General features: G+C 41.8%; 1 protein-coding gene and 1 non-coding gene across 10 annotated transcripts in view; both read left to right on the top strand.

The window, feature by feature from the left end:
* Window positions 1-16,579, top strand: part of RBM47 (RNA binding motif protein 47) — a 219,258-nt gene that overhangs the window by 137,634 nt on the left and 65,045 nt on the right. The gene's annotated exons all lie outside the window — the stretch shown is intronic.
* Window positions 672-798, top strand: LOC135272140 (small Cajal body-specific RNA 15). The gene has a single exon (XR_010340234.1). It is a non-coding gene; the product is annotated as a small Cajal body-specific RNA 15 (non-coding RNA).

Genomic DNA, 16,579 nt, shown 5'->3' with positions numbered 1-16,579 from the left:
TTTATTTTTCCATTTCTTTCTTTTTTTTTTTTTTGAAATGGAATTTCGCTCTTGTTACCCAGGCTGGAGTGCAACGGCATGATCTCGGCTCACTGCAACCTGTGCCTCCCGGGTTCAAGTGATTCTCCTGCCTCAGCTTCCCGAGTAGCTGGGATTACAGGCATTCGTCACCACACCCAGCTGATTTTTGTATTTTTAGTAGACAGTTTTCTCCATGTTGGTCAGGCTGGTCTCAAACTCCCAACCTCAGGTGATCTGCCTGCCTCAGCCTCCCAAAGTGTTGGGATTATAGGCGTGAGCCACCGTGCCTGACCATTTTTCCATTTCTTGTGCTAAAAGCAGGAATGGTACTATTTTCCAGTCCAGGGTGGTTGTAAAGATTAGAGATTATGTATGTGTGTAACGTGCTTAGCACAGTGTGACACACAGTAAACGCTTGATCACTGATTGCTCTAGTTATCTGCTGGTAGAAAAGAAACAGAGTAGCCTAGGTAGCCATTTTGGCTGGTAGCATTTTGGTTATAGCCAAAACTGGCTGAACGATTGCAATGGTTGGATAACAAGTTTATATGAATATCTGCATAGACAAGTGATTTTTTTTTCATCCTTGGCTACGCATGAGACTCGCCTGGCTGAGGTGGTGTTAGAGGGTGCTTTTAAAGACTAGTGAACTGGAGACTAAGAAAATAGAGTCCTTGAAGTCAAGCTGACTCTGCTGTTAGCCTCCTAAATGAAAAGGTAGATAGAACAGGTCTTGTTTGCAAAATAAATTCAAGACCTACTTATCTACCAACAGCAAAAAAAAAAAAAAAAAAAAAAAAAAAAAAAAAAAAAAAAACTAGTGAAGCCCAGAACCCTACAAAGATTCTAGATTTGTGTGTGTGTGTGTGTGCGTGTGTGTGTGTGCATTTGTGTGTGTGTGTGTTGAAGTTCTCCAGCCAAGATACAGAATAGTTAGACCAAGTGACCGTTTGGAAGCTGTCACTCCTGCTGGTAGCCTTGCCTTGATTTGTGAGTGAGCTGCTGCATAACTCACACAACACTGGTGCTGATCTGGGTCCAACCCTGGTCAAAAAGTCTTATGGATTTTCCAGTTTCCTGTAAAAGTTGTGTCCTGGTGGGTTTTGTTCTTTACTCCTGTCTGCTCTCTCTGCCTTTTTTTCTCAGAGGGAAGCGGGAGAAAGCAGATGAAATAAAAGGGAATAGAAAGATGGGGCTGATAATTGCTTCTTAGTCCTTTGAGCCATCTCAGTTCACACCGTCAGGACGTGGCACTGACAAGGGATCGACCGGCAAGAGAACTTGTCAGGGCAGCACGTAAGCGGCAACCAGCTGAAATCAGTGAAAAAGTTCTCTTCATGGACGTGAGGATTTTCTGTTAGCTTTCACTACAGAGGAAAGGGAGGGAGACCGCACGCGATCTGACCACTTTTCAGGAGTTGTAAATAAGGAATCTCCGGGTGGAGCCCTCTTTGATTGCAATGCGCTTTGTCAATTTTCAGTCTGAATGCTAGCACGCCTCTTCAAAGAAATGTGAGATTAGCACCACTTTCTGTTACCTCCAAAACTCTGTAGAAATTATTAAATGCCCTTTTCAGTAAAGAGAACAAGTTGTAGACAAAACTTTTTTTCTTTCCTTTTTTGAGTTGGAATTTTGCTCTTGTCACCCAGGCTAGAGTGCAGTGGCATGATCTCGGCTTGCTGAAACCTCTGCCTCCTGGGTTCAGGCGATTCTCCTGCCTCAGCTTCCCAAGTAGCTGGGACCACAGGCACCTGCCAAAACACCTGGCTAATTTTTTTGTTTGTTTTTTGTTTTTTGTTTTTGTTTGTTTTTTTTTTGAAACGGAGTTTCGCTCTTGTTACCCAGGCTGGAGTGCAATGGCACGATCTCGGCTCACCGCAACCTCCACCTCCTGGGTTCAGGCAATTCTCCTGCCTCAGCCTCCTGAGTAGCTGGGATTACAGGCGCCTACCACCATACCCAGCTAAATTTTTTGTATTTTCGGTAGAGACAAGGTTTCATCATGCTGGCCAGGCTGGTCTCAAACTCCTGACCTCAGGTGATCTACCCATCTCGGCCTCCCAAAGTGCTGAGATTACAGGTATGAGTCACCACAGTGGGCCTAATTTCTGTATTTTTGTATTTTATTTATTTATCTATTTTTTTTAAGACAGGGTTTCACCATTTTGCCCAGGCTAGTTTGACCTCAGGTGATCCGCCCACCTCAGCCTCCCAAGGTGCTGGGATTACAGGCATGAGCCACCATGCCCAGCTTAATTTTTGTATTTTTAATAGAGATGGGGTTTCACCATGTTGGCTAGGCTTTTCTCAAACTCCGGGCCAAGTGATCCACCTGCCTCAACCTCCCAAAGGGATTGCACACATGAGCCACCATACCTAGCTGAGTAAAGTTTTAGGGAACAAATTGAGGAGGGAAAATGGCAACTTTTTATGACACCTGAAAAAATAGGTGGGAAGAGTGGATCAATGAGATTTTCATGGGACCTTGGTCATCCCATCCCCATAGTAATATATACCAAGGAAAAGCCAGAATGAGGCCCTTTGCTAATTCAACCTTTTGGTTGCAAGTAATAGAAACCTAATCCAAAATAGTTGACGGGCTGAGCATGGTGGGGTGTGCCTGTAGTCCCAGCTACTCAGGAGGCTGAGGCAGGAGGATCGCTTGAGCTGGAGAGTTCGAGACTAGCCTGGGAAACATAGTGAGACTCCCATCTCTAAAAATAGAGAAATTTTTAAAAAATAGCTTAAGGAATCAATCGACAAACGAATGCATCAAATTACATTGATACCTATGTATTTACCTAACTGGAAATTCCGAAGCCTGCAGCATGACATGCTTTGGTCATAGGGACTGTTTTTCTCTGTATGTTCTCTGTGTTGGTTTTATTTTCTACTGTTCCTAAGGAAAACCCATAGCAGTCTCATCTGCAGGATGAGAAATTCCCCCAGAGGACTCTGATTCACCCTCATGGTACCACATCTGGACCTGTCCCTGGCTTCTGGGGCTTGGAGAGGTCTGTTACTGGGAGACTTGGGAGGGAGAGTGGGCAGGAGAAAGCAGATATGGGCTACACCTGAGAGCCCACTTCTCAATGCGGGTGCTTTGTTGATCTCCGGCTTAGGAATCTCCACATCATATCCCACAGACTCAGTTGCCCCCAAAGCTGAATGACACCTTGTTCCTTGTCCTCCCACAGATTACTGACTCTCTGGATTATCTCTGTACGGCTAAGCCGCTTGATAAGTGGTAGATATAGCAAGATACTGCTCTGAGGACACGAAGTACTTGACTTGTCTCTATTGACAAACTTTATCATTTCTTATTTTCACCAAGGGGGAGCCATTTCTAAATATCTAGTTCTAGAAACTAGCCTGGGAGTGCAGGAAAGGTCGGATCAGAAAGGGACTTATGTTAACATTATCTCACTACTTTATTTCAAGAGCAAGAAAACCTCTGAAGCGATGACTGTGGGGGATAAATGCAGCATGCTCTCCTGCCGTGTATTATAATTATTGAGAACTACTTTTGTCTTTCCTAGTCATCTGTAAACTTGTTTTAAGTTCAATTCTGTGTCCGTGTTACCTGGTATCACATAGAAGGGGGTCAATAAATATGTGTCTACTGAAGGAAGAATCAAGGATTTCTGACCATTGTTCTTATTTGACAAAGTTAGAATTATCAGTTGAAATTCACAATATTAACACCAAGACATCAACATTTATTTGTTATTCAATAAATTTATTATGATTATTATCCTTTCTTTTTGAGACAGGTCTCACTCTATGGCCCAGGCTAGAGTGCAGTGGCATGATCACAGCTCACTGCAGCCTTGGCCCCCCTGGGCTCAAGCAGTCTTTCCACCTCAGCTTCCTGAGTAGCTGGGACCACAGATATATGCCACCATACCTGAATGATTTTTTTTTATTTTTTTGAGACAGAGTCTTGCTGTATTGCCCAGGCTGGAGTGCAGTGGTGCTATCTTGGCTCACTGCAACTTCTGCCTCCTGGGTTCAAGTGAGTCTCCTGACTCAGCCTCCTGCATAGCTGGGATTACAGGTATGTACCACCATGCCCAACTAATTTTTTATAGTTCTAATAGAGACGGGATTTCACCATGCTGGCCAGACTGGTCTTGAACTCCTGACCTCATGATCCTCCTGAGCCTTGGCCTCCCAAAGTGCTGGGATTACAGGAGTGAGCCACCTCGCCCGGCCTTAATTTTTTATTGTTTTGTAGGGACAGAGGTCTCACTGTGTTTCCCAAGTTGGTCTCAAACTCTTGGTCTCAACTGATCCTCCCACCTTGTCCTCCCAAAGTGCTGGGATTACAGGTGTGAGCCACTGTGCCAGGCCAATAATTAATATCTTTCTAGTTATTATGTTTATGGGCAGGAAGAAATAGAGAAACTCGTGCCCAGCCACTTTAGGTAAATGAGCCCTTGAGAATCCTCTATCCAGAACAGTCAACAGCGTTTTTAATTTCTTATGTCTCTCACCAAAGCACATACTTTTTTTTTCGTTTTTGTTTTTGTTTTTCGAGACAGAGTCTCACTCTGTCACCCAGGCTGAAGTGCATTGGTGCAATCTTGGCTCACTGCAACCTCCGCCTCCTGGATTCAAGTGATTCTCCTGCCTCAGCCTCTCAAGTAGCTGAGATTACAGGTGCCCACCACCACTTCTGGCTAATTTTTATATTTTTAGCAGAGATGGAATTTCACCATGTTGGCCAGGCTGGTCTCAAACTCCTGAACTCAGGTGATCCACCCGCCTTGGCCTCCCAATATGCTGGGATTACAGGTGTGCGCCACTAGGCCAGGCCAAAAAATATAAATTCTTCACATTCATTGAGCACTTGCCATGTACCAAGTGTTCTGTGGTCACACTGTCTTACTGAAATCTTACATCCACCCCAGAATGCCTTCTTCCTCCTTCTCAGCGATGGAGAGAATTGATCACTCCCTCCTCCCTGATACCATCTGTCGTGGACTTGATCACCCTGCATTGGAATTCGTTTCCATTCCTATATCTCCTACTACACTATGAGTTTTTCAAAGACAATCTATGTCTTTCATTCAGGTTGTAACCTCAACACCCAGCTCACAGGGGGAGCTCTATAAATATTTCTTAAAACTGGATATTGTGTGATCTTCATTTGACAGATTTGACATCATAGGCTTGCCTGGGGTTCCTAAGTGGAAAGTGACAGGGCTAGTTTTTGAGCTTCTCTGTGCCACACTCCAAAGCCTGTTTTCTTTCTGCCTCGTTTGCCTAATGTTTGCTTTGTTTAGCTTGGTCGCTTGGGAATACTGGAAAGCAACATCAGCTGAGATAATGAGGGTGCTGGAGGAGGGGAAGCTGAAGGGAAGATGCAGGGGAGTTGCTGCCTGCTGATGCTGGGAGGGGAGGCTAATTATGCATCACTCAGTTAAGCAATGCTCCAGCCCTTCAGTTTCCATCCTCATCACACTATACACTCATGTGCGCGCACGAGCGCGCACGCGCGCACACACACCCCATCAGGGACAGGTCACGGAGGGAGTGTTGAGTGAACAGTCACCAGGAAAGCATTTTCTTGGAAAGCTATTCACTGTGAGAACAACAAAGAGCTGAGACACAAAGCCAACCAGCCATTGGGACATGTAGTCAATTTTGTAATTTTGCTTTGTAGCAAATTTTGAAATCGTGTCATAAGGAAGCTTTGCTGTAAGATAATTCTGCATAGTGGGGTTTTTAGCAATAAGGCTGTAGTCTGCAGTGAAATTAGGGGAGAACATGGAACATGGACATCATGGCATCCACAGCTTCATGCCTGAACTTTATTCCTTGGAAACGATGATCAGAACAGGAGTGGTGTAGCGGGAGCCTTTGAAATGTACCCTTCTGAAGCGGAGGCTGATTAAGTGTCAGCATGTCTGTACTTCTCCCACTCTCACAAAATATGACTTGATTTTTTTTTCTTCTCTTTATTTTTTTTCTTTTGGAGACAGGGTCTCCCTCTCACTGCCACCTCAACCTCCCAGGCTCAAGTGACTCTCCCACCTCAGCCTCCCAAGTAGCTGGGACTACAGGCACATGCGCCCGGGCCTGGCTATGTTTTTGTATTTTTCATAGAGATGAGGTTTTGCCATATTACACAGGCTGGTCTCGAACTCCTGAGCTCAAGTGATCTGCCTGCCTCTGCCTCCCAAAGTGTTGGGATTACAGGTGTGAGCCACCATGCCTAGTCTTTTTTTTTTTTTTTTTTAAACCAGAACATTTATTGCATGACTAATCACTGAAATTCTTAAGATAAGCTGGATGTTGCAATAGCTGCCTTCCTGGATTTAGGTGTTGTTCTTTCACAGAATCCATGCCTGAATCTGCAGTATGCAATTTTTCCTCATGTGATCAGTCCTGGTGGTGTTTCAACTTTTAGCCTTGACCCTTCAGTTACACTTACTCTTGCACTTGGCAGTGTAGCCACATTTGCCGCAGGTTGGCTTCTGAAGGTGGTAGGCTTTAGAGCCACAGCAGTGGCACACCATGTGCATCTTAATGCGATGCTTTCCAGACGATGATGTTCCCTTCGTCATTTGGCTTCTGCAGCTGAGACCAAAGAGTGTGTAGCTTTAGAGAAATGTCTGTTCAGACTCTTTACGTATCTTTAAGTTAGGTTATTTGTCTTATTCATTATTGAGTTGTAGGAGTTCTTTATATATTCTAGTTACAAGGCTATTATCAAATATACAATCTGCAGATATTTTCTCTCATTTGTAAGTTGTTTTTTTCCTTTCTTAATGGTGTCCTTTGAGAAACAAAGCTTTCCATTTTGACAAAGGCCAATTTCATTATTTTTTCTTTTATTGCTTGTGTTTATCATATCTAAAAGGTATCATATCTATAAGACTGCTGCCTACTTGAGCTAAGTTCATGATGATTTATACCCATGTTTTCTTCCAAGAGTTTTACAGTTTACAGGTGGTTGATCTATAATGATTTAGTTTTTGTATATGATATGAATTAGGGGTCCAACTTTATTCTCTTACATTGTGGATATCCAGTTATTACAGCATAATTTCTTCAAAAGACTATTCTCATTGAATAGTCTTGGCACCCTTGTCCAGAATTGATTGTTTGAACTCTCATTCTAATCCACTGTCCTATGGCCATTCTTATGCCAGTGCCACACTGCCCACCCTCCCCACACCTTATGGTTTTCCCTTAAGATTTCCATATCCTATATACCGTCTTGTTTACTGTAGCTTTGTAGTAAATTTTGAAACCTGGAAGGGTGAATCCTTGAGCTTTGTTCTTTTTCAAGTTTGTTTTGGCTCTTCCGGGCCCCTTGAATTTCTATGTGAATTTTAGGATCCATTCATCAATTTTTCCCAGAAACTCACTGAAATTTTGATGGGAATATTGCGTTGACTCTGTAGATCAGATCGAGGAGTATTGTCATTTTGACTGTATTAAGTCTTCCATTCATGAACAAGCAGTGTCTTTCCATTTATTTAGATTTTTTTTTGTTGGGGGGAGACAGAGTCTCACTTTGTCACGGAGGCTGGAGTCCAGTGGTGCAATCTCTCCTCACTGCAACCTCTGCCTCCCAGGTTCAAGCAATTCTCATGCCTCGGCCAGGCACTACCACACTCAGCTAATTTTTATATTTTTAATAGAGACGGGGTTTTACCATGTTAGCCAGGCTGGTGTTGAACTCCTGACCTCAGGTCATTCGCCTGCCTTGGCCTCTCAAAGTGCTGGGATTACAGGTGTATGCCACTGCCCCTGGCCTAGATCTTTGATTTCTTTGAACAATGTTTGGTAGTTTTAACATTTGTATTATTATTGATACTACTGTAGATGAAATTGCTTTGTTATTTATTTACTTATTTTTTGAGATGGAGTCTCGCTGTGTCTCCCAGGTTGGAGTGCAGTGCTGCGATCTCAGCTCACTGCAACCTCCGCCTCCCGGGTTCAAGCAATTTTCCTGCCTCAGCCTCCTGAGTAGCTGGGACTACAGGCGCGCACTACCACGCCCAGCTAATTTTTGTATTTTTAGTAGAGATGGGGTTTCACCATGTTGGTCAGGCTGGTCTCGACCTCCTGACCTCGTGATCTGCCCGCCTCTGCCTCCCAAAGTGCTGGGATTACAGGCGTGAGACACTGTGCCTGGCCTGCTTTGTTAATTTTACATTTTAGTTTGTTCGTTGCTAGAAATTTATAATTGATTTTTCTACATTGGTTTTATGTCCTGCAACCTTGTTGAACTTGATTATTAGTTCTAATAATCTTTTAATGGAATCCTTAGGTTTTCTGCATATGATTGACCATGTCATCTGCAAGTATAGTTTTACTTTTCCCTTTCTTATAGGGATCTCCCCCTTTTTTTCCCCCCTAATTGTCCTGGCTAGCAACCAGTACAATGTTGCATGTAGGAGTTGTGAGAGTGTACGTCCTCGTTGCTGATCTTCATCCGGAAAACATTCAGTCTTTTTTTTTTTTTTTTTTTACATTAAGTGTATTAGTCATGGGTTTTTTTGTAGATGTTATTTATCAGATTGAAGATGTTCCCTTCTGTTCTAATATGTTGCGTGTTTTAGTTATGAAAGGTTGGTGCATTGTATCAAATGCTTTTCTGGTGTCTATTCAGATTATTGTGTATAGTTTTTGTCCTTTATTAATAAGACGTATTATATTGATTGATTTTCATCTGTTAAGCTATCTTGCATTTCTGGGATAAATCAGACTCTGTCATGTTGCTAAATTCAGTTTGCTAGTATTTAGTTGTGGATTTTTAAAAGTCTATATGCATAAGATGTATTGATTTGTAGTTTTCTTATATGTCTGTATTTTGTATGCATATAATACTGACCTCATTAGAAAGTGTTCTAGTCCCTTCTATTTTTTGAAAGAATTTGTGAAGGATTGGTGGTAATTAGACTTTAAAACATTTGGTAAAATTCTCCAGTGAAGCCATCTGTTCTGGGGCTTTTCTTCGTGGAAAATTTTTGTGTTACAAATTCAGCGTATTTACTTATAAGTCTATTCAGATATTCTGTTTCTTCTTGAGTCTGTTTTGTCCCTTTGCATCTTTCTAGGAATTTCTTCTCTAAATGTAGGTTATCTAATTTGCTGGTATATAATTGTTCACAGTATTTCTTTGCTATCCTTTTTATTTCTAAAAGGTCAGTAGTGATGTCACTTCTCCTATCCCTGAGTTTAGTAAGTTGAGTCTTCTTTCTTATTTCTTTGTCATTTTAGCTAGTGGTTTGTCAATGTTATTGATCTTTTTAAAGAACCAACTTTTGGTTTTATTAACTTTCTTTATTGTTTTTATAGTCTGTATTTGCTTTATTTCCACCTAAATTGTTATTATTTCCTTAATCTGTTTCATATTTATTTTGCTCTTTTTTTTTCTGGTTTCTTAAAGTGAAAGCTTAGATTGTTTACTGTGTTTTAACTGTTATCTCCATCCCCCGCCAAGCTCCATTTTACAGGACAGTTTGTGAGTATGAATGACCAGTGCTGAAACAGTCAGGGCATGCAGACTTTCTCCTTTGGTGACAGAGTTACAAAGCAACTGAATACATGAGGGGGCTTTACAGAGTGTAACTGACACACAACTCTTTCATTATGGTGCAGTCCGTATAGCATTGTGATTCTGGAGATAAAACATGGGCTCTGGGGTCTGGGAACCTGGATGTGAATTTTGCATCTGTGAGACTTTGAACACTTATTTAAGCTTTGTAAGCCTCAGTTTCCACATCTGCAAAATAGTGGAGAGATAATTAGTACCTCATAGGGTTGTTGTGAAGATTAAATGAAATAGCATATGTGAAGCACTTAGCTCAGAACTAGTGGTGGTAACTGTTCAATAAAGATGAACTATTCTTACCTTGTTGTTGTTAGGTCAGGTGGGCCTTTGCTGAGTCAACTCCATGTAAAGTAGCTACAGAGCTTGTAGTGTGTTTCTATTAGTTTGTACCTCTTTGCCAACTATCTATGAACTCACCCGTATGTACTACACCAGGGTGGACCTCACCTGCATTTGCTGCCAGGTGCTGAGATACACTTCTCACTGAGGTTGCAAAGCCCAGGATATTATTTCCAAATGAGATCTTTTCTCAGACCAATTGCAGGCCTTGCTTATTTGATCGTCCACCCACATTATAATGATGATATAAGAACAAATGATAGTATAATAATAAAATATTTTCCTAAACAAATTTGAGACATGCTCAGGGTGGAAGTACCATAAATTATGAAAATGGTACTCACTGAAAAATTCTAATTTTCATTTTATAGCATCTCAACGTCAAGTTCTCCATTTTTTTTTTTTTTTTTTTTGAGAGAGAGTCTCTCTGTGTCACCCAGGCTGGAGTACAGTTGTACCATCTCAACTCACTGCAACTTCTGCCTCCCAGGTTCAAGACATTCTCGAGCCTCAGCCTCCTCAGTATCAAGGATTACAGTTGCACACCACTACACCACCAGGCTAATTTTGTATTTTTAATAGAGTCAGGGTTTCACCATATTGGCCAGGCTGGTCTTGAACTCCTGACCTCAGGTGATCTGCCCACCTCGGCCTCCCAAAGTGCTGGGATTACAAGCCTGAGCCACCGCGCCCAGCCTCTCTCTTTCTTTCCCTCAGCCCCAGCTCTTATTAATCTGTCATCGAAAGCTTCACTAAAGAACAGAAAGGATGTGCATTCCATTTTTCCCCACTCTGGCTCTGTAGATGCAGAGAAATCACAAAACACTAGGCTATACATAGGGGAAAAGTGAGAAAAATTCATTAGCATATAAATTGATAACCAGCTTTCTTTGGTATATCCATCAAGATGAATTTTATCCAAGTAGATTTATTTTTTGGAAGACTAAATTTAGTGTGAATAATCAATAATATAATTATATTAATAACAATTAAATTTCATTTATCTCTTCATACTTGGGGCTTGCCATTCTTATTCTTTGTGTAGCTGTGCTTACAAAGTGTTATGCAAGGATGTGAAAGGTGAGCACAGAGGGGTATCTACTTGACTGTCTGGTTTTTGATAAAAAAGAAATGATGAGGCCAGGTGCCGTGGCTCATGCCTATGATTCCAACACTTTGGGAGGCCAAGGCAGGTGGATCACTTGAGGTCAGGAGTTCAAGACCAGCCCGACCAACAAGGTGAAACCCTGTCTTTACTAAAAAATAGAAAAATTAGCTGGGCATGGTGGTGCCCACCTGTAGACCCAGCTACTCGGGAGGCAGGAGAATTGCTTGAACCCAGGAGGTGGAGTTTGCAGTGAGCTGAGGTCACATCACTTCACTCCAGCCTGGGGGACAGAGACTCCATCTTTTTTTTTTTTTTTTCCTTGAGACGGAATCTCACTCTGTGGCCCAGGCTGGAGTGCAATGGCTCGATCTCAGCTCACCGCAACCTCTGCCTCCCAGGTTCAAGTGATTCTCCTGCTTTGGCCACCTGACTAGCTGGGATTACAGGCACTTGCCACCATGCCTAGCTAATTTTTGTATTTTTAGTAGAGAGGGGGTTTCACCATGTTGGTCAGGCTGGTGTTGAACTCCTGACCTCATGATCTGCCCACCTCGGCCACCCAAAGTGTTGGGATTACAGGCATGAGCCACCAAGCCCAGTCGACTCCATCTTTTAAAAAAAGAAAAGAAATGATGATGTAGAGCTGAAATTACTAACATCATCAGGTGGTGGAGACCATTTGGAACCACTGAGTTTCTGAGACCCTGATTCCTCTGGGGTCTGTTTTGTTGCATTCTTTTCCGTTGCATTCTTTTCCATCTGCCAATCCCCAGTGAAGGCTCCACTGAGTCTGAAAGAGCTAACAGATGACCCTTGACCATTCTAAGGTTGCTCATGGTGTCTATCCCTTCTGGGGGAGCACAAAAAATATTTTTTTGTGGCAATTGCAATCTTAGGACTCTTCCACTCCAGTGAGTGCTTAAAGAAATACTGGCTTTGACTTCAGGATCTAAAATAAACCTGAATCCTTGTGAGTTTCTGGACTAGAAAACAGCAACAATCAGAGATCACCTGACAGTTAAGAACTGGCTAAAGATGTTTGCACATTACCAATATCAAGCAGCATATAAATTACCCAGAGACATAGAATAAATGTTGCATAAATGCCTTGGTTATTAAACAGGACGTGTGCTCTGTTGAATTATAGTCACATGGGGGGAGTCCTGCCTGAACTTGTAAATTTATAGGAATCACAGCCAATGTTTCTCAATCCATGTGCTCTATACACAACCCTCAATTTCCTCTAAATATCATCTACTGGGGGGAAGATTTTACAACGTCCATTTAAACCTGTGACGGGGTTTCATTCACCATGTTGACCAGGCTGGCCTCGAACTCCTGACCTCAAGTGATCAGCCTGCCTCAACCCCCCAAAATGATGGGACTACAGGTGTGAGCCATTGCACCTGTCCCAAATTTAAAAATTTTTGCTGACCTAGTAGGACTAGCTGTTTTGATTTCTATCTAATCAGACAAAGTTTAATTTGAATAAACTATTTTCATGTTTATTCATCATAGAATTTCTTTTTCTGCAGACTGCCTGCTCATCTCTTTGCCCATATGTATTATGTTGTATTTTTTTTGTTGATATGGAAGCACTCTGGCATATTAAGGAAATCGACTCTTTAATGACACACCCCTAATTGTAGTTTGTCTTTTATTTTGTTTACATAAATTTTTTTTCTTTTGAGATGGAATCTCGCTCTGTCACCCAAACTGGAGTGCAGTAGCACAATCTCAGCTCACTGCAACCTCCGCCTCCCGGGTTTAAGCACTTCTCCTGCCTCAGCTTCCTGAGTAGCTGGCACTACAGGCACTCAATGCCTGGCTAATTTTTTTTTTTTTTTTTGAGTCGGAGTTTCGCTCTTGTTACCCAGGCTGGAGTGCAATGGCGTGATCTCGACTCACTGCAACCTCCGCCTCCTGGGTTCAGGCAATTCTCCTGCCTCAGCCTCCCGAGTAGCTGGGATTACAGGCACGCGCCACCATGCCCAGCTAATTTTTTGTATTTTTAGTAGTGACAGGGTTTCACCATATTGACCAGGTTGGTCTTGAACTCCCGACCTTGTGATCCACCCACCTTGGCCTCCGAAAGTACTGGATTACAAATGTGAGCCACTGCGCCCAGCTAATAAATGTTTTAATATTCCATTTAGTGCTCAGTTCTTGGGGGAAAAAAAGGGGGGGTGATTGGTACCAATGTTTAGTTCAATTCGAAATCCAGATAAATAATCAGTTTCTTCCTTAGCTACTAAACTCCCCACATTAAGATTATTTTTGTTTTGTTTTGTTTTTTGAGACAGCGTCCTGCTCTGTTGTCCAGGCTAGAATGCAATGGTGCAAATGTGGTTGACTACAGTTGGACCCTCCAGGCTCAGGCAATCCTCCCACCTCAGACCCCCAAGCTCAGGCAATCCTCCCACCTCAGACCCCCAAGTAGCTGGGACTACAGGCACACACCACCATGCCTGGCTAATGTTTGTTTTTTTTTTTTTTTTTTTTTTTTTTTTTTAAGAAATGTGCTTTTGCCTTGTTGCCCAGGCTGCTCTCAAACTCCTGGACTCAAGCAATCTGCCCACCTTGGCTTCCAAAGTGCTAGTATTACAGGAGTGAGCCACCCTGCCTGGCCTATTTTCTCTTTATAACAGTATATTCTCATATTAATGTGTTGTCCCAATTTTTAAAATTGTCTATTTGAGGAATTATCCAGAATCATGACTGACACTATCATTTTCATTAATACTTCAGACCTAAGTAATTCTCATTTAATTCTCTTAGTAATTTCACCTGGAACTTGAGGGACTGGCAGTTTTAGAATTGGCATTTCTAAAAACGTGCTGTGATAAGCTGCTCCATCACCATTTATTTGGTTTCTTTGTCTGTAAAACTAAAGCCAGAGAAATGAGATGCTTGACAAAGCATTCAGGTGTCAAGGGCCACATATGGATTTCAAATTGGAAGCGAGAAACAAACATAGTAGGAGAACCGAAGAGGGTCCCATCTGCACATTCCTGCTGCTGAGATGCAGCACCTGTCAGCTTGGCTTTCCCTTCTCCTGACTTTCCAGAGTGGTTCACCAAACAGGTAACAAGATTGAGCTTCATAGTGATTCTTCACAGATTATCTTATTATGACTTATGGCTCCATTTTGTAAGTAAAAAGTCATTCGACCAACTGTTTGGAATTCTTGTCTGTAACAATTATTGAGAGGCCGGGCACAGTGGCTCACGCCTGTAATCCAAGCACTTTGGAAAGCTGAGGCAGGCTGATCACAAGGTCAGGAGATCAAGACCATCCTGGCAAACCCCATCTCTACTAAAATATAAAAAATTAGCTGGCACACGCCTGTGGTCCCAGCTACTTGGGAGGCAGAGGCAGGGGAATCGCTTGAACCCGGGAGGCCAGAGGTTGCAGTGAGCCAAGATCACGCCACTGCACTCGAACTTGGGAGACAGAGTAAGACTTCATCTCAAAAAAAAAAAAAAAATTATTGAGCACCCAGGTTAGTGAATTTCTGTGTGTGTGCACTGGGTGGAGAAAGAGGTTGAGAGCAAATACCTTGGGTATACTTTGTAAGGAACCATAATCACCTTGTCATGCAAGCATATGACAACTGTGTAACAAACATTTTTTACAAGAGACAGTCTTAAACTTTGTGTATAAGCTTTAATTTTCAAATGTAGAATCAGAAGCATTGCTGTTTAAGCAACATTTTGATGAAACAGGAATCAAGTTTGATCCCAAGTGACAAATACACAATTAGCAAATGTATAGAAAAGAAGAATGCTGAAGTGGTGTGGGAGTGAGTTAAGTTGTTTAGAGAAAGATAGATACCTGGCTAAAAACATCCTTTTGGAGGAAGGTGATTCTAGTGGAGAGTTATCAAGGAAAACAAGAATCTGCTAGATAGAGAAGGAAGAAAGGCAGTCTCGGGGATTTTGTGTGTGGATGTGTATCTGTTGATGTTGAAGGGAACAAAGGGAAAATATGCAGTGATTTGTAATCATAAGTTAACCAGAGATTTGCAGCTCCTGATGAGAAGTCTGCAATGTTATGGATGACCAAGGATCACGTCAAATTCCCTTCATGAGAGTAACATGATCCCAATCATACCTAAGGAAAACGGTTCTTCCTGCTGCTTTCAGGATGGTGAGCAGGGAAAGGTGTCAGGTAGGGTGGGCATGGGAGGTTGTGCATAGTTAGTGCTGAACTAAATCAGGAAGAGAGGAAAATAAAATAATTGGCAGAATATAATGATGGATCGAAATGGAGAGAATGAGGGATGGAACAAATAGGTTCATTTTATCAAATCATTAAAATCTTGCTGATCAAATTTACATATGTTACAGATATTTAACATATATATATTATGTATATATATTTTAATCACCCTTATTCATATTCTTACTATCCAGAGACAACCACTGTCAATATTTTGTTATATTTTTCTACTTTTGATTTCTATAGTATCATTAGAAATTGCACCATACATACAATTTTCTCTACTCTTTTTTTCTTAAACTCACATATTGAGAAGCTTTACTCATGACATTAAATTCTTCATAAATGTAATTTTTAGTGGCTGGTGTGTCACCATTTATTTAACCATTCCTATAAGGATTGTTTCTCAATGTATTAAAAAGAATTCCGAGATAAATATCTTTGGATGTAAACATAATTTTTTCTTAGTTCTTAAGGATAGATTTATAATATCATTGCTAAGTAAAAATAAATATTTCCAAGCTCTTCGGATACACTATGCAATTTCTTTTTCTTTCTTTCTTTTTTTTTTTTTGAGACGGAGTCTCACTGTGTCACCCAGACTGGAGTGCAGTGGTGCGACCTCAGCTCACTGCAACCTCCGCCTCCCAGGTTCAAGTGATTCTTCTGCCTCAGCCTCCTGAGTAGCTGAGACTATAAGGGTGCACCACCACACTTGGCTAATTTTTGTAATTTTAGTAGAGATGAGGTTTCATTATATTGGCCAGGCTGGTGTCAAACTCCTGACCTAGTGATCCGCCTGCCTTGGCCTCCCAAAGAAAGTGCTGTGATTACAGGCGTGAGCCATCGCACCCAGCCTGCAATTTCTTTTTTAGAAGGATTTTGATGCTTTCATGTTTGTCTTACTTAAGTGTGACAATCACTATTCATTAAGTATTTTAGCCAATTTTATTGGTTGATTTTAAAATGTAATATTATTTTATTATATATATATTTTTTGAGATGGAGTCTTGCTCTGTTGCCCAGGCTGAAGTGCAGTGGCACAATCTCAGTTCACTGCAACCTCCACCTCCTGAGTTCAAGCGATGCTCCTGTCACAGCCTCCTGCATAGCTGGGATTACAGCCATACGCCACCATATGCAGCTAATTTTTATATTTTTAGTAGAGATGGGGTTTTGCCATGTTGGCCAGGCTGGTCTCAAACTCCTGACCTCAGGTGATCTGCCCACCTCAGCCTCCAAAAATGCTGGGATGATAGGTGTGAGCCACTGTGCCTGGCCAAAAAAAGTGATATTGTGTATAGTTTTTGCTTTC

This window comes from Aotus nancymaae, unplaced genomic scaffold (assembly GCF_030222135.1).
Source record: "Aotus nancymaae isolate 86718 unplaced genomic scaffold, 86718_ANA_hifiasm-v0.15.2.pri h1tg000006l, whole genome shotgun sequence".
NCBI lineage: Eukaryota > Metazoa > Chordata > Mammalia > Primates > Aotidae > Aotus > Aotus nancymaae.
This window is presented reverse-complemented; position numbering and strand designations above follow the sequence as displayed.